This window comes from Syngnathoides biaculeatus, chromosome 19 (genome assembly GCF_019802595.1).
Source record: "Syngnathoides biaculeatus isolate LvHL_M chromosome 19, ASM1980259v1, whole genome shotgun sequence".
Classification (NCBI taxonomy): Eukaryota; Metazoa; Chordata; class Actinopteri; order Syngnathiformes; family Syngnathidae; genus Syngnathoides; species Syngnathoides biaculeatus.
The window spans coordinates 16,534,084-16,552,387 of NC_084658.1; the positions used below are offsets into that span (position 1 = coordinate 16,534,084).

Here is an 18,304-nt window from a genome sequence, read left to right on the forward strand (position 1 = left end):
CGTCTCAAAAGAGAAGAGTGGCTCTTTATTCCCGATGCCCCCGAACTTCACATTAATCTCTGCAAGTGCTCTCTTTAGAGCCTTTTCTCAAATTATTTTTCAAACTTATTGATGTCTTATTTCTTGGCTTGTCACGTTGCACTTTGCCTCGGAGGAGCTGTGAAGAATATTACATCCAGTTTAAAAAAAAAAAACTGCTTATGAGCTGACCGAGATCATGTACAAAGTACTTCACACGATACTTCACAGCATTTTTGTGACTTGATCCTAAGCGTGATCTATAACTGCAGCAAATATGCTGAGAAATAATTTGTAATGAAATCAAACATTTTGAACGAAGCATTATGTTAACTTATTTGGTCAACTTTTTTGATCAATTGATTGAATGAGTTATTTTATAATAAAACTTGATTTTATTTGCATTTTGTTGTAATTACAATACGGTAATTCAATTAATTTCAAACAACAACAAAATGAAAATCAAGTCTAATGAAAAATAATGTAATTTCTATTTAATGCTTTTGTTGTTTTAAAAAAAAATATGTATAAACATAATGGTATCTTAAAAGATTTTGCGGGACAGGATATTCGGGCCAATCCGAAACCCTGAAGAAATCCAGCAGTAAATCTGAAACTTGGGAAATAATGCGAATACAAGTTTGCAATCAATCACACAAAAGACAAGTCGGGGGAAAAAAATGGGCAGTGACGCAGCAGAAAAGAAAAAAAAAAAAAAAAAAAGCAATTTAGTCGTAAAGTGCTTCATTTTTCACCAGGAGCTAATTCAATGTCACGCTCCCACGCAGCGGGACGGCGTACAAAGAAAGGTGAGACTGACAAAGAATGGACTTCAATTAAATTATTTACACGAGAGCCGACAATCGAACCACAGTTGTCCGGGCGTCGTCCGACCGCCGCGCGAAAAGGGCGAGTCGTGAGGAAGCGCCGTCCAAAATGTCTGCTGCCGGGTTAATACGTACACGCCACTCGCGCGATCTATTTATCCGCTCGCAGATTTGCAGCTTGACGCCGAAAACGCAGCTTAAAGCGCCTTGGCTCACTTGCACAACTGGAGGCTGTCCAAAAGAGGGCGCTAGGGCGCTGCCCTCCCGCTCAGCTTGAAATGAGTAGTGTCAATTGTTGACAGTTAATGAGCAATAATAATTTTTGGGATTCTTTTATGTATTGTCTCATTTTATGACAGACCTCCAGTTCGGGTTAGCCAGAATCTTTACTCAGAAGTTTGACAGAGGAAGAAGGTCCTCTTGCATTGCAAAAGATACGAACAGCGTAGCTAACTGGTAGTCGTACACTTTGTCGGCTCTGTTACGTACTACACATTTAGCTAGCTTAGGTCCATTACATACTGCATGGTTCGATCATACCGTTTCATTCATTTGCTTGACCTCAAATGGGCCGCCCATTCTTTAGCTTATAGAATCAACTTATTGGCTCCCTTACAACGTATATCTTCAGCTCATAGGCCCACACTCGGCCTCCCTTACATACTGCATTATTGGCTCTGGCGTAAAACCTGGACACTTGACACCACAGGACCGCCACCCCTTGATTCCCTGAAAACTCACAGCCAAACAGCATGATAGACAAATCGCATGACTCTCGGACATACTAGACATTTATTTTACCTCATTACTGACCATATGACCAATTATAATGTCGCCCCCGTGCAAATTACATCACACCTGACACTTTGATCATTCGTTCCAAAGCAGGAGCTTTTCTCCCGTGTTCTTTAGCTCACTAGCTTTGTTTGTGTACCGGGCTTCAGCTTTTACCGTGGCTCCCTTGCACAGTGCAAAACAGTTTCTCGGTCGATCTTTCACGCTAACGTCGCGCCACGATTAGCTGGAAAACAAATTTGAAACTTGGTCGAGGAATCGAAGATTCTCGTCCGAGTTGGCCGGGAAAGCGCTTGAGGAGCCTCGAAATGTAAGAGAGTTAAAAAGACAGCTCATGTGTAACATTTAACGATCGTCTTCAAAAGGAAGGCAGGCCGTAATTGCGTCAGATGATTAAAGATCGCATTAAAGTTTTTGCTAAATGGACCTTCCCGCGGCCGGCGCGGTCCAGCTCTCTCAGCCGCGCCGAAATAACTCAAGTGCGCACTTAAAGTGATGAATATTATGAATATTAGCATGTGCAGATTATCAAGTTTGGTTCTAATGAACGCAGTCAAAGTTGACTTTGAAGGAGCGGAATCAGCATAAACGTTCGCGGGGAAAAACGGCCACCCGGTGATTGCTTTTGCTCGGGGCCTCCTCGCGACAACCTGACTTCATCGTCACTGACGGATAAAACTGAAGGGGATGAAATATTGTACATTGAAACGGCGATATTGTCAAACAAACCGCTAGAAGAAACACCAAAAACGGGCGAATGAAAATGAGCGCAGATGTAACGATAACATTAATGCTAAACAGAGGCAGATTCTCTTTTCCGGTTCTTCTTGGTGTTAAGTAAACCACGTCTCTTCCAGTCGAGCTCAGTGCTGCCGATGTGGCAAAACATGGTACTACACCAAAGGCAAACAACCTCTAGATCAAGATGCTGTAAAAACCGTCATAGAATTGTTTGAAAATATGCGGTATCGCGGCGAACGGCGCGTTTTCTCAGACGCATTTGGCGAGTCTGCTTCCAGTCCAAAGCAGTGCGAGGACGACCCCGGGATGAACTTTTACCCGCGTGTGACATCATCACGGAGACGTTTCCCAGGCTGTGCGCGGCGGCGGCGGCGTCTTCTTTAAACATTCTGTCTCGTCGTCGCGCTTGTGTTGCACGCTGCGACTTTCCCTGGCATTTGTCGGCGCCGAGTCTCACCTGATTTGGGCGCCTCCCGGCACCTCCTCAGCTCCTCGTGGCTCCTCCTCCTCCTCCTCCTCCTCCTCTCAGGTGGAGCGGCAAACGCTTCAAGTTTGTCCCGCAATGATGCAAAAGCTCATTTACGCCTTCTCCCTTTTCTCTCTAAAGAATCCGCTGACCTAAATCGCCTCCGATGATGCTACTATTAAAGAGTTATTTTTAGCCCAATCAAGCCTCCGATGTGATTTCTTCCTTTTGCGATGCCCTCATTTTTCTTTTTTTGTTGTTGTTTTTTTGGGAAGACGCAGAAACTTCTCCATTGTTTTCCGTATCGCAAGAGAAACAAAAACAAGGGCAGCCTGAGAGCTTAAAATGTGAGCTCAGACACAGTCCGTGTTAATAAAAGAAAAGATTTTGAGTCCGTTGAAGTTACACAACAAGCAACCTGAATTCGTTTTCATGAAGGTTGCAAAAACATTTTCCATGTTATTGTTTTATGACACCAATATGATTTGTCGTTTAATTGGCAGCCGTCCTCCCGCTAATTATTTGTAACTCTTGGAAAGTGTGGTTTATTAATTTATGTAGTTTTCACGAATGAAAATGAAGTTATTTTCCAATTTTGTCCATTTGTTTTGAATTTTGGACATGAATTTCTAATTGGGTTTTGTAATTTATATTTGTTAATATTTTTATAAACCAAAACAACAATTTGTTTCCAATTTTGTAAATTTTTTTATTTCACAATATTCTGTCATTATTTTTTTTAATTTTGTAGACTTTGCGTATTATTTTGTGAGCTTTTTTTTTTAATGGAGCTCTCTTATTATTGCCATTTATGGATTGAATTTTCTTTAAATTTTAATTAAATGTATTTTACATCACCTGTTTCGACCCCAAATCAATCTTCGAGTGCATTTTGTAATTTTTCCATATTTTTGATACTTTTCGGCCACTGTAGTAGAAAGTTAGTCCAATATCAACCAGTGACCAACAATATTCCATATTGTTATTATGTTAATATTCATTTTTATGTCACAGAATGTATTTCCTGAGCACTGTAAGAAATAAATTGTCCCAATTTTTTCATTTTTATTTTCCCCGAAATCAGAGATGCAGTGGGGGTCTTCACTAATCTAGGACAGAAGCGACATTGTCGCTCGCGGCCGAGTCCTTGAACGCCGCACGCAAGGTCACGGCGTTCCCGGGTGAGCACCTGAGCGGCGGGATTCATTTGTACGGCGGAGCGAGCGAGCGAGCACGCCGACGAGACCGGTCGCGAGAGAATCAACGGGCAGGAGAAGTCGCGGGGAGGGGAAAAAAAAAGGTTGCGGCTGACCTCCGGTGTCCTCGCAAAGCTGCAATTTCCTTTTTGTAATCCCACGTAGAGCAGCCTGGGGGCGAGGGAAGGGGGGGGGGGGATTTTCACCTGATTCCCGCAGGATTTAATGTTGCTGAAATGTCAGATGGCTGCTAAGATACTCGCACCGTCGACGCCGTTGGTCCAGGAAAATGAAGTCGGTGTGCTTCTTTTTCAGGCCTTTTTTTTTTTTTTTTTTTTGGGCACTTTTGCCGTGACATGTCGCTCTGGATTCGCTTTCCGGACTTTTGCCGACTCTGCTCGTTTTCCAGCCTTTCCAACGGAATCGACAGTCGTGCGTGCGCTACACGGAAGCTTCGACCTGAAACGAATCCTCGGAATTTGAACATGTTACTCTACATCAGTTGCGCGTTATTAAAATAAAGTAAATTGATGTCATTTAAGAATGGAATGGGGGGGGGGGGGATGTACATTTTCAAGATGCTCAACTCCAAAGTTCTATTGCACGAAAAGGCCGCAAAACTGTACCAAAGCACTACTTTTGTCCCAATAAAGACCCTCGCCACGAAATGAACGAGGCGGAACCCAATTCAACGATGTAAACACCACTTTTAAAATCTCCCTTCTCCACTCCATATACCACGGTCATATTTTTCTTTCGTTAAGACCTGCTGAAGGAGAGGAACAATTTTTTCTAATCAAATTCCGGGAGGCGACGTACGCACTTTGAGGAACGTGGCGGTAATTGCGTTTCGATCGGCGGCGGCCGTCCACCGGTGGTCTCGTTTAGCGGCTAATGAAAATCTCCTGCGGCGGGGCCTGTCGCTGAGGATGCCCTTAACCCCCCCCCCCCCAGACAACACCCCGCACCCCCAACCCCACCGGCGACACATTCGCCAGGCAGAAGATGAGGCAACGTTTTCCAAAGTTGAGCAAGGAGGAGAAAAATTTGCAGTGGCGGGTCACAGTGGTCTCCCAAAAAATGAAAAAAAAAAATCTCAGCTTTAAGGGGAAGGATGTCACAATGTGAGCAACTTGACATCGACGGAATATGTTCCCCCCCCCCTTCTCTTTTGTTCTTGCCGCTTCCAGACAAAAAAAAAAAAAAAAAGGCCACAAGGTGTTCTTCTTCTCAACAAGAAAATGTGCTCAGTGAAATTCAATGTGATCTTTGTCCATCAGAGCAGACTTGAATCTGTCCCGCAGACAGAACCGCTCTGGCGTCTTTTTATATTCGCGATCAGACGGGTCCAGTTCCGGTTTGCAAGAGCAGGCTGCGATCAGAAAAAGGGCTTTCGACTGGGTGAAGCAGCGTGTGACTCATTACCACCTTTTGTGATTCTGCGTTTCAAGCAACTGTAAATCGTTGAATTTTCGCATTCGTGGATCGTTTCAAAGAAATTCACGCGTTTGCTCTGGTCTAGCTTGGCGAAGGAGCATTTGGTTATTTTTTGCACTCTGTTGCGGGAAACTGGACGATTGTGTGTTTGCGATCACGAGACGTCGAGAAATTTGCCCGAACGGGATACAATCTGTGATTGCATCATTTCTGGAGTGTAGCAGGATGTTGGTTCAACTTCAAATGTCCTCTTTCAACTAACTGGAACCTCGTTTCCTGTTAGCTAAACGCATTTTCTTTACTGGAACTGAAATTTAGAGCGGGGCACTGAACTGAAATATTTCATTTTGAACAAAACTTTTCTTGAATTGAACTTGCAAATGCAGGAATGATATTGTTCAGAAAAAAAAAGAAAAAAAAAACGAAGGTCGAGACTGTTCCAACTGTCCTACATTGAATGTAATATTGTGCGGCAAGCGCAGGCTAGCTAGACGCTAGCCTACTGGGGACGCGAGGACCTGCTCCTTAAACATTTATATTCCTCTCAGATAAACCAGAAAGACAACATAAAAAGGTTAGTTAAACAACGGCGGCGGAAGCCCGAGCCCCGTGCGACGCTTGCACGCACGAATACGAGGCTAAAACCCGTCTTCAGGAAGTTCCCCCCACCACAGACTCCCAAAACTGGGAAGTGCGGCAAAGCGGACGTGGTGCTCGCTCGACCCTCTGCTCCGACTCTCGGGGACCTTCCACGCGGTGGGCGACAAGTCGGTGGCCGCACGCATAGCAAGCCACGCTGCGTGTTATTCCACTCCCGAGGGTCGCAGTTTCATGTCATTTCTTTTTCCCGCCGCCCGCCGCCTTGCCGCCGACCGACTTAAACCGCAACTCGGGAAGCAAAAATTAATAATGATAACATTCGCGCGTGACGGAGCCCCGGTCATACCGTCACGTGCGTTCGGCACTGACATGAATGATTGTGGCGGCCGCTACGAGTGTGTCTGCGAGCCAAAACATGCCAGCGCCCATGAGCAGCTAATTGACCACCTGATGGACTATTTTGCTCTCCAGCGCTTCCAAAATGCGCGCAGTGTGCACCTCCGGTGTGTGTGCACCCCTCAGCTGTTTGCATATTATGACTCATGAAGCATCCTGGCAGGTAATTGGAGGAGAGCCACGCTCACAACATTTTTCATAATGATTCACGGCTCGGGCCTGGCAGCGCTGTGGCGGCTGAACACGACAAAAGGAATCGCACTTCGGCATCAAAATAGAAAGAAATAAAGATCGATAAAAGCTAGCTTGAGTTTCTGGTGGATATTTCAGAAGTTCAACTGGATTCTGATCCACAAAAGTACACGAGTGCTGATAATCGTGCCAAATTTGAATCGTTCCCTTCCAAACCGAGTCAAACTCTAATGACGATTTGTAGTGATTATCCAATGTTGTCCTGTGTCTGAACACTCATGTACAGTTGGGTTCAAATGAACCTGTTTTAACATTTGACAGCAAAAAAAAAAAAAAAAAAAACAACAACAAAAAAATAGAAACATGTAAAAATTATCATGAAACTGTTGGAGCATACTCTACCAAAATGAAATTTAAGATTTACCAGGGCGGAATCTGGACCAGCAAAGACAATTTTTTTTCCTTCCAACGCAACTATGATTGAGGATCAATCATTCGTTCACTAATGTCAAACATAAGACTATGGATCAGTTTTGATAAGATGGCTTGGAAACAGAATAATCCGGATATTCTTGAACTACACACGACGTGGGCATGCGAGATGAACGAATGTAAGTGTTCGGGGCCATCATTTTTCCCCTCCCAGATGCGCGCCGAAAAAAGGTCAGCGACGGTAAATGTCAGCTCGGGCTGTCGTCCGCGAAGACAATCGAGCAAAAGATAGAAGCAAAACTCCAACGTTGCTTAAAACATCTCAGTGCCCCCCCCATAAGAAGAATCACCTTTTTATTACATTGTTAACTTTATGGCTGAGTGTTCGTTGCTTCTTTGTTTTAATTCAATATGTTTGTTGACCCGTGTAAAATATGGCTTTTGTTCTGCCGCCGTCTCAGGTGCCGATAAACTATGTTGACATGTGTGGAGGAGATTCATGCTGTGTTTTGACAGCATATTGCAACTGTAAACCTTTTTCTGGGGGCTTGTCCTCTGTCGCCAGGTCATTATACATTCACATTTTATATATATATATATATATATATATATATACATATGTGTGTGTTTTTGTCCCCCCCGGAAAATAGATTGATGACGTTCCACAGTGTTTCGTTTACCTTTCTTCAGGTACCCTAATTTCAGGCCGATAAACCGCGACTTTTTTCCCCACACACTTTGAACCCTGCGGTCTATGCGGTGATGCGGCCGATTTGTGCATTTTATCTCGCGGCCGCAAGGGGGAGAGACCGGTGGAATATATGTTCTGAGGACGTGACTTTTACCGGTCTGACCTTCTTAGTGCTGAGCTAGCGTGTTACAGCCGTGTCTCAGTGATTTTTACTGGTATGTTTCCTTTTTTGAATTAACCGGTCCTGTTAGCGTGGCGCTGATGTTAGCGCAGCAGTGCTAGCGTTAAACTCTACCATCTTTCTTTGTAGATATCTCGTGTTTCAATGTGGATTTCAACATGGGGGCATGCGGCTTATTCACAGCTGTGGTGTATATTTATGTACCAAATGGTATTTCCTTTACAAATGCACTGGGTGAGGCTTATGACCAGGTGCGCCCCGTCGGCCAGGAATTACGGTACACGTGATGGTGAAAATAGTACAAACCAGAGTTTGTAATTGCCAAGAGACGCCAGAAGGTGGCTGCAAAGCACTTTTTTCCCAATACGACAGGGCTATGGTCTGACGAAATGAAGCTCCTCCCATCAGTTCAACATTCATCCATAACTCAAAAGTGAGCCATTTCATGATTTAAATTTATTGTACGTTGGTTAGCTATTGATGTTCCCCTCCCGATCGACCGCAGCCGCGATCGTCAGACCTAACGAACCGTCACCGCGAGCGTCGTGTCAAGCGCCTTCCGACTCCAGCCCGGCGTCAAATTGACATCTCGGCCAGTCGAGTATTTTGCCGAGGCGCGGCAAACTTTTTTTCTCCCAGGCAGCGGGAAAGAGTCAAGAGCGTGACATCCCGTCTGCTCATCTCGCAGGGGAAGATCGCGTCGCTGTTGCCGAGGAGATTTTAGACGGAAGGGAACAGATTAGGGAGCAGTGGGCCAGACCTCCACCGAGCCAAAAACTTCCAAATTTTCAGTTCTAGATTCTAATAAAAGCACGCTAAGCAAAATCAAATCTATCCTGAACTTGTCCCCAGCTGACATTAAATATCGTGTAAAAATTATTATTTTGCATAATCCTGCTAACATAACAAAAGCGGATGCAAACACGAGGAACAAGTCAGTATAGCATTTTTGTTTTTGATGATTCCATATATTTCCTAGAAAAGTATCGTCAACCATTTTCGTCCCGCTGACCTTGATTAATCCCCCCCGCAGCTTTTTTCTGTATTCGTCCGACGAGATGATGCATGGCTCCGACGGCCGCGTGATAAAGTGCGCGGCTCCACAAAGCGAGCACATTATTATTGCTTTGTTTTTGGGTTTTTTTTTGCGAGGGTCTGGGATATATTTTTCACACCGAGAGTCAGCGGGGTCTGCGGCTGCAGACTATCAACGATTGCGCATGGTAAAATGAGCGTTTTTTTTTTTTTTTTAAATATATAAGTGTAGGGCGAGGTAATAAAAGCCATTCATCGTGGTGTCGCTGCAGCCCGACCGAACAACTTGCGCCAGAGCTCCCAATGAAGCCGCCCGTGCCGCTTTTATTAAAATGATCAATAAAGTCACTTGATGGAGTGCGGGAAAGTTCCGAACGCGCGGAGGAGGCTATGTAGCTACATGTCCAAAACTAACAGCAAGAAATGCGTGATGAATGCACCCTTTTTTGAAAGAATATGGGCCGGATGGTGTCATTTGTCACGTGGAATAATTGGAATTTTCTGCCTTGCACAAGTAGTCGGGACACGCCCTCACATCCTGCTGCTCCGATCAGGAATTAGGATTATATACGCTACACTATCGCACGATTCAGCACTTTAAACTGTTCCCTTTGCGCAACTAACCAGAACCCTAACCCGAACGGGTCCGGACAATCTGCACAAGCTAAACACAACCTGGGGCGTTCAATACATTTCGACTACCTCGCCAGCTTCGACGATGAATAAATGTATCGGGACGGCCTCACGCTCTCGGATCTCATCTCCGACGTTGGGACAGGAAAAAAAACCGGAACAGGAATTCCTCATTCAGTAAATAAACGCAAGATCCTGGAGGTTTCTTGCGCCAAAATGACTGATTTTTTTTTTTTTTTTAAATGCTGGCGTATCATATTAATTTAAAGGACTATTATATTTGATAAATTGGGTCTAAATGTACTTTCTTGAATGGGATGAAAGTGAATCATTTCAATTAAAAAAAAAAAACTAAAGATCTATATCCTTATTATAATGTAATGCATCATCTAAAAGCAATCTAATTGGACAACAATCATTGTTAAAGGATAAAATGTTGCATTTGTTATCATTTTCTATTTCTGTTTTACGGCGAGTGTTCCGGGAAAAGGCTAGCAGGGGCCCCCAGCGGGGCTGGAAGAAACCGGGCTCCCGTCCTCTGAGTCACAGGTGTCCAACTCAAGGCCCCTGGGCCAGGTGGGGCCTGCCACGTGATCTGACGGGGCCCGCAAAAGCAAATCATGTTCTTAACTTTGCGCCAAAATTTCCAACTTCCAAAGCCCTTTGTAAAATAACTCACAAACGAGTATCCTTAATATGATTAGTTATGTGTGTGCAATACTGCGACGAGGCGAAAACGTAACAAACAACGTGAACTGCGACAAAACGACCGCCCGAAAGATGAATTCACAATTACGATAAGTTTTTCCCCGTGTCGAACATTTGTCCAAGTTCCCTCTCAAATTCACAAAGTCTTTGAGCCGAGAGTCTCAATCCAAACAACAAAACAGCAAGTTTTTGGTCGCAAAAGAATTGATTCTCCTCAAATTATAATAATTCATTGTTGACACTTTCCAGGGGGAGAAGAGAAGCGAAGCTCAATGAGCTGAAAACAGACTTTCGTACATCAAATGATGTCGTTTGGGACCGTACGTACTCGTTTCTGATTGCTCAGCCCTCGCAGCGGTGACGCCATGCTGAGTTGTTTCCCGGCATGGACTTTGTACTGTGCTAGCGTTTTCCCCAAAGCTCTTCATTACAAAAAAATAATAATAATCATCATAATTAGACTTGCACCTGCAATCTTGTGTTTTAACCCGTCATCCAACTCACTGCACGTCGACAAGATGTTTTTATCTGTCTGCTTGACTCGAACGACATCTCCAAGTTGGCCTTGTGAGGGATCGTCCGCCGGCTGGGCTTCCTTCCTCCAGTTTTTTGTTTTTAAATTCCAGTCCTGCACCTTCGTGTCTATCTTAAAATTCCGATCGTGTATGTATGTGTGTGTAGCGCCGTGTTTCTTAATTGGCTAGCTGGAAAGCCAAACGCGTGCTGAAGAAAGATTCCAACAATTGGCTCACTTCCTACAGAATATGATAATACGGCATGCAGTCTCTGTGCCACGAGAGACAACACTGTTTTGTTTTGGTATTGGGTTTTTTTTTTTTTTTGGGGGGGGGGATGGGGGGGGTGGTTGTCCTCCTCCACACCCATTTTTTAAAGATAAGCACAGAAATAATAAAACCTGTTATACAGACAGCTGCAAACAAATAATAATAAAAGTTGCTGGCAGCTGGAAAGCGTTGACCTCACAGTTCCCGGGGTTCAATCTCGGAAACCGCCTGCGTGGAGTTTTGCATGTCTTCCCTGTGTCTGCGTGGGTTTTCTTCGGGTGGGCACTTCGGTTTCCTCCCACATCCCAAAAACATGCAACATTAATTGGACACGAAATTTCCCCTAGGCGTGATCGTGTGTGCGACTGTTGTCTCTATGTGCCCTGCGATTGCCTGGCGACCAGTTCAGGGTGTACCCCGCTTCCTGCCCGGTGACAGCTGGTATAAGCTCCAGCACTCCCTGCGACCCTTGTGAGGATAAGCGGCTGAGAAAATGGATGGATGGAAATTGCCCCGAGGTGTGATTGTGAGTGCGACTGTTGTCTCTATGTGCCCTGCGATTGCCTGGCGACCAGTTCAGGGTGTACCCCGCCTCCTGCCCGGTGACAGCTGGGATGGCCTCCAGCACTCCCCACGACACTCTTGAGGATAAGCGGCTAAGAAAATGGATTGATGGATGGAAAATTCCCCTGGGTGTGATTGTGAGTGCGAGTGTTGTCTCAATTTGCGCTGCGATTGCCCGGCGACCAGTTCAGGGCGTACCCTGCTTCCTGCCCGGTGACAGCTGGTATAGCCTCCAGCACTCCCTGCGACCCTTGTGAGGATACGCGGCTAAGAAAATGGATGGATGGATGGATGGAAATTGCCCCGAGGTGTGATTTTGAGTGCGACTGTTGTCTCTGTGTGTCCTGCGATTGGCTGGTAACCAGTTCAGGGTGTAACACGCCTCCTGCCCGTTGACAGCTGGGATAGGCTCCAGCACTCCCCGCGACCCTTGTGAGGATAAGCGGCTAAGAAAATGGATGGATGGATAATACAAGTTCAAACTGGGAGTAGGGACTGAATTTGACAGAGCTGGCTGAATAGATGACCGAGTCACTACATTTTAGTTATTTCGAGTGAGTCTTAAAAGTAAAATAAAAAATATCACATGACAAATAGCTTCAAATCGAAAAGAAAATAATGTTATGTTCTAAAGACAACGCTGCGTTGTGATCGCTCAGCTTGCTTTTCCTCTTTATTATTAATTCCCGCGCCCGGTGCGGCGGGTGAAGCCATCCATCATTTTTCCGCGCTTCTCTTCAACACGCCACTTTGGTTTTTTTTTTTTTTTTTTTTCTTTCCTCCCGTCACGTGGAGAAATCAGCGCCGACGTGAGAAAACACTACCTGGCCATTTCGCCGTCAGCGCGGCGCTCGGTTGGAAAAGAAAGCAGGGACGGAGACGACGAGCCGTTCGCTTTGGCCGTCGCTCACGTTTTAGCCGTCGGCCGAGCGGGAGAGGGAAGCCGCTCTCCTGACTCGCCAAAACGAGAAACGCAGTCGAGGCGAGACCATAATCCGACTGCCTGCTCCGCATTAGCCGCGATATTGCGTCAACATTTGGACGCCGCGCTCGCGGCGCAGATGGCGGGCTCGGAACGCCGCTCCAGATCCAAAATGGGATCGAAAGACGGCCGCCGCACCAAAACCGCACCTCCAAATGTTATTCTGGATCGGACTGAAAGCAAAAACGTAACACCCCCCCACCGCCCCTTCATCCCCCCGGAGGGGGAAGAACTCGCAAAAACAAACGTCTGTTTTCATTGTTTTCCGGCCGGTCAGAGGGGGGGAAAACGCCTAGATGCCGACGCGCAATATTAAAAAAAAAAATGAGCAATAAAAGCGCATTGTCAGCTACTTAGGTAAAATTTAAATGAGGGGGAAAAAAAAACTGAAGATATGAGAGGTGTTTGTGGATCAGCCAAGAAAAATGATTTCCCAAATGGAGTATCGTAGTCGGGCTAAAAGACAAAAAAAAACAAAAAAAAAAAACAAATATCACAGTGACACTTCTCTGATGAGGATGATGATGATGATAAGATAGTCGGCTTTTACAGACGCCCCCCTCGAATGATGTACTCCGCCGGCAGCATATTCGCTCCATAAATAAATACGAACATCATAAATGAACTCGAGACGTCTCACTTGAACACATCGAGCATATTAAGAGTGGAGCATCAATATCCAGCAGAGAGGAACATTGTGCGCATTTCCTCCCCCCCCCCTCCATTTTTCTTCCCGCATTAACGAATGTCTTGAAAACCGTTTCGCAAAAACGAGGCTTCGAGCTAGTTCATGCGACTCCCACTTTGAAGGCCAAAAAAAATCGAAATCATCGATGCCAACGCGCAACGGGAAACACTTTCGACGGGCTAACGAGTTGTAGCATCGTTGTGGCGGTCTTGTAACCCTTGTCGCAACCCTTCACGGGCATGTATTCTTTATCCTCTGCAGAAAACAACTCAATTGCCGAGACACTGAATGTAAATAAGTGACATTTTTTTTTCGTAATTTATTCATTTTGGACTATCGCACGACTGGCCACTTTTAACCCTTAAATGCACGAGTGACTGGACCCTACGCTCTTCCATAACTGGGTCAAAAATGACACATAATAATCATAATCAATGTGTTTTTTTTTATGTGATTTTTGTCATTTTGGTGAAGAATAATCACTTGTGTTATATTTACTATTATATTTAGGACCATACAAGAATGATGTCATGTTTGAAATGTCTTTTATTTTTCATTTTTGAACATTTTTGAAAGAGAAAACAGCAACAGAAAAATATGAGCATCAATCGCGTGTGTGTCTGTCTGTGTAGAAATGTCCAGTTATTGATTGACAGTTCCTCTCACTTTTCCATGTTTTTGCCTTCTTGTGTCATCACTGTATGCAATTCTGACAAACTACCCGTTTCTGGTTCTGGTTGACTTTGCGATCTTAGTTCCTCGGGCAGATCTGACACCTTTTTCCTCTTCGGTTGGCCCCGTGTATTTCTTTCTTTCCCGTGTCTGGGTCGTGGTTGTTTTTTGATAATCGGGGTTTGCAGTTGGGGGCGCCTTTCCAGTCGACTCCTGATGCGTGGCGGGACAAGCCACTTGGACAGCCGTTTGAGGAACAGCCGTCGTGAATTGGTGATGGCGCTCTTGAAAACTGGGTGCTGATCCATGACAAAAGGTGTCGGCATTCAGGGTGCCGATGTCGATTATGTTGTACCACAGCACCGTGGGCCACCTCTGTGTTTGGCGCTCGCACGTGTAGTTGCCAACCATCTGTCTACACCTCCGTTTGTCTCGTCGTAAAACGTGATCACTTCTGTTTTTTTACTTTCTGCTATGTTCATCCACTGCTTTGTCGTCGTGCTCAGGAGCGCGACAGCTTTTCCTTTCTTTCCGACATCGCTGACCACGGTAAGGCTGACGTTGAATCCAAACTCTGTGCTGTAAACCTCCCTGGACTTGGAAGCTCTTCATCAGAGGAGGGATGTCTGGCTTGTTCTGACGTAGAGTCCCCGTAATAGTGAGATCCTTCTCCAGGAGAACCTGGGCGAGTGGCACTCTGGTGAAAAAGGTATCCATGGTGATGTTGGGACCCGTGTTTCTAAATCTACTACACAACTGTTGGACAAAGATTTCTCCCAGATTCTTCTGAACTTCTTCCCCTGGTTATCTCTCCGGGTAAATTATAGGGGATGCGTGCATCACAAACCCAGAAGATCTTTAGGCCGTACTTGGCACCCTTGCTTGGCGTGGACTGTAGAAACTCGCACCTACCCCTGAGCTGTTCGTCCACAGTGACACAATCACCGGGGATGAATCGCTGTCTGCAGTTGACCAGGAACAGGTCCGATACATAGCGGATCTGTCTCCAGACGGAAGGCTCTGGTCATCTTAAGGGACGGAAAATATCTTCAAATCATAGTAGCCTCGTACATGGGATTATGTAGAGGACTTCCCAACAACTCACGGGTAGCTACATCCCAGTTCTTCTCACTCCCTGCAAGCAGGGTCAATCCAATGAAAGCCACAAATTCTTCTTTGTTGACATTTTTCCATTCTTTCCATTCCTCCGTCCTTCCAAGTTTGTGCACTTCATCACCTCTTGGATTCATTAGATCAGTGATAAAGAGCTCCCGTGCATCTTTGGGTGAGACAGTGGTGGTAAGCCCTTGTACAGGCCCTGACTGTCTTCTGAGAATATTGTGGCTCTGTGTTCTGCCCTGGGTGGGAGGAAACCCGTTCCAGTAAGAGCCCTTCCGACTCATTCTGTTGGACGAGGTTCGGACACTTTCTTCTTCAGAGGACACATAGGAGGAATCTTCCGAGTCAGATTGATCCTATTCAGTCGGCTTTCCAGATGGGTGACTGCTACTGCCACCTGGACAACAGTCCGGGTCCTCATCAGGAATTTCAGATTCAGAGTCCAACCCAGTTGCTGCCGGACCATTATCTAGCAGCCATGACACTTTGGATGAGGAAAGACAAGAGGAGTGTTTTCAATAGATCAAGATGTAGCTATATAAATAAATCCACAGATATACTACATACCATACAGTAATGTTACCTAACTAGTGTTAGCTAGCTATGATACATGAGCACCACCTGTTTTCTCAGCACGGAAAGAAAACAATTTTACATATACACTGGTTATGAAGTAGGCTAATATGTTGACTCTCTCACAAGACAATTGTGAATGACATGCGCGCGCACACAATGCATATAGTTACGTTAGCTATCTTAGTTACCTAGCTAGTGTAAGCGAGTTATAAAGCAGGCCAATTTGCAGATAAATAATAGTCATGAAAGACGCACAAAACAATATTATAGGAAGATAATACTTACACGTATCAGCTCTTACTGTGTAAAATCATCTTCCTGAGGGGTCACACTTCTAATATAGTCAGCGTGGTCCACAGTTAATTTATTGCCGACGGCCAAAGTTGATTAGAATCAGCGGTTCCCGTTGGATTCCACAGAAAATGCGCACGAGTCATTTTTGACCCACTTATGGAATACAAAAACTGAAATTTCTTAAAATGTATTAAATTGTGAATGACATACAAAAGAACATGTTTTTTTGAGGAATACCTGGAATATGAAATGATACATTTTCTGTCCAAAGATATATCAAGAAAACAACCTCACCGGGTCATTTTTGACCCACTTGTGCATCTCAGGGTTAAAATGCAAACTGCACTCCTTGAAGTCTTATGCTTTGCACAACTGTGAGTTAAAAAAAAAAATCAAAATCTCTCTCTTGATATCGTCTGTCTACTGTGGTGCTCAACGGGTACGACATACTAAGGCACCTCCAACGATTGGAGACAAAATCCTTGCGTGTTGATTACGGACTTGACCAATAAAGTGGTGAAAGATGATTTTTATTTTTTGTCTCTATTCATTCACACGTTGGTGGATCACGTCATTAATACTTAAATCTGAACATGGAATAATCCGTGCACAAAAACACCACACGCTCGGGACCTTACTCAAAAAGGGTGGAGCTAAAAATAAAATGTCACATATGGGAAATAGATTTTATATTAGGTAAAGTTGGTGAAATTCCGAGACATGAAGGCCTTTCCGACGTTGTTGATATTGTGTGTTTTCATATGCCGCTACACTCATGAATCATTAACACCTGCCAGCGGCTTATTCACAACATACTGCAAACAAACACAGACTTGAACGCATCGTGCATTTTAAGTAAAAAAAAAAAAAAACAAAAAAAACAAGTGTGAAGAATACCGTCAAGATCCAGCGGAGAGGAACATCCTACACATTTTTTCCCCTTTAGAGGCGGTGGGGCTACAGCTTTTTCCTGGAATAATGAGGCAGAAATACTCTAAATCAACATTAAATTGGTAACAAACATGTAACAAACGTGTAATAAAATAGGTGCTTTAGCAAGAAAGTATGCAACCGTCAGTGTTGTGTAACTACACTGTTTAGGAGATTACTTACTACATTCAAGTATGTTGATCAGAGAACGTGCAATATCAGGGAAATATTTTTCCAGACAAAGAACAAACCAGGTAAACTGCTTATCCTTAACAATCATCTTCAGTAAGTCCAAAGAAAAAGTATTTCTGTGCTCGGGATAACAATTCATGCCTTTGCTTTCGTGCACTAGCGATCATATTTAACCCCAAATGTCGACGCAATTCATGAAATAATATACAGCAATGCGTCTCTACTTTGTCGATCACCATCGGTTTGAACCGCGGCCGACTGAAGGAGGCCCGAGAGCAAAAAAAAAAAAAAAAAATATTCCCATATTCAAACGACTGAGGAAAAAATCGCGACTGACCTTCGCTGTTTTGTTTACGTTTCCTGTATTTTCAAAACAATACGCCCTGTCGGAAACGTAATGACCGCGTTTCATATCTATATTGCATCTTTGAACTTAGTGCCTCCAAGTGGTGCATTTGGAGGTCGGTAAAAAGAAAAAAAAAAAAAACTAAAAAAAGATGTTCAACTCTGGAATATTGAGCACGCTTACAGAAGACGACGCCGATGGTGTAAAAACCTGTCGAACGTCCGAAAGAGCCGCGCTAGGACGAATATGGAACCTTTTAGACAAGCCGACCGTTGCACATTTCGTAGGGGTCACATGGTCACTTTGGGTGTCAAAGTCAAGGCCCGGGGGCCAGGTCTGGCCCACCACATGATGTGATGTGGCCTGTGTGTCAACCTCCATGGTTCTTCTTCATATATGAACCAAAATTTAAAATCGTCATATCGTAAATGGTACCAAAAAACTTGAAAACGAGGTCGGATTACTTCTAGGCAAGAACTCGACTTGACTGTGGCGGCGCAGGGTCGTATACCCACTCGGACGACTGCTGTCTCTGGCACAACGAAGTGACAAACTGAAACCTAACCTACACGGTGCAGGTTTGGGGCCGCCGCCGGAGGACAGCTCGCCCCCTGACAATTCCAACACTAAAACGCTCGAGACGACAAATTTGGTGAACAAAATACCCCCCCAAAAAACCACCTTTTCCATGACATTCCCAAAACATATTTACCTCTTTCTCCCACAGATCGAAAGACTCTCAAATCTTGTATTCGATACTCGATGCGTCACTTTCAGCCTTTTAGTCCGAAGCGATGCGTTCTGTGGT

General features: G+C 44.7%; 1 long non-coding RNA gene across 1 annotated transcript in view; it reads right to left on the minus strand.

Annotated features, from left to right (window-relative positions):
* Positions 1-18,304, minus strand: part of LOC133492503 (uncharacterized) — a 239,532-nt gene that overhangs the window by 109,542 nt on the left and 111,686 nt on the right. The window contains exon 4 of the long non-coding RNA XR_009792657.1: positions 16,926-16,998. This is a non-coding gene — a long non-coding RNA (uncharacterized LOC133492503). The remainder of the gene's footprint in view (positions 1-16,925; positions 16,999-18,304) is intronic.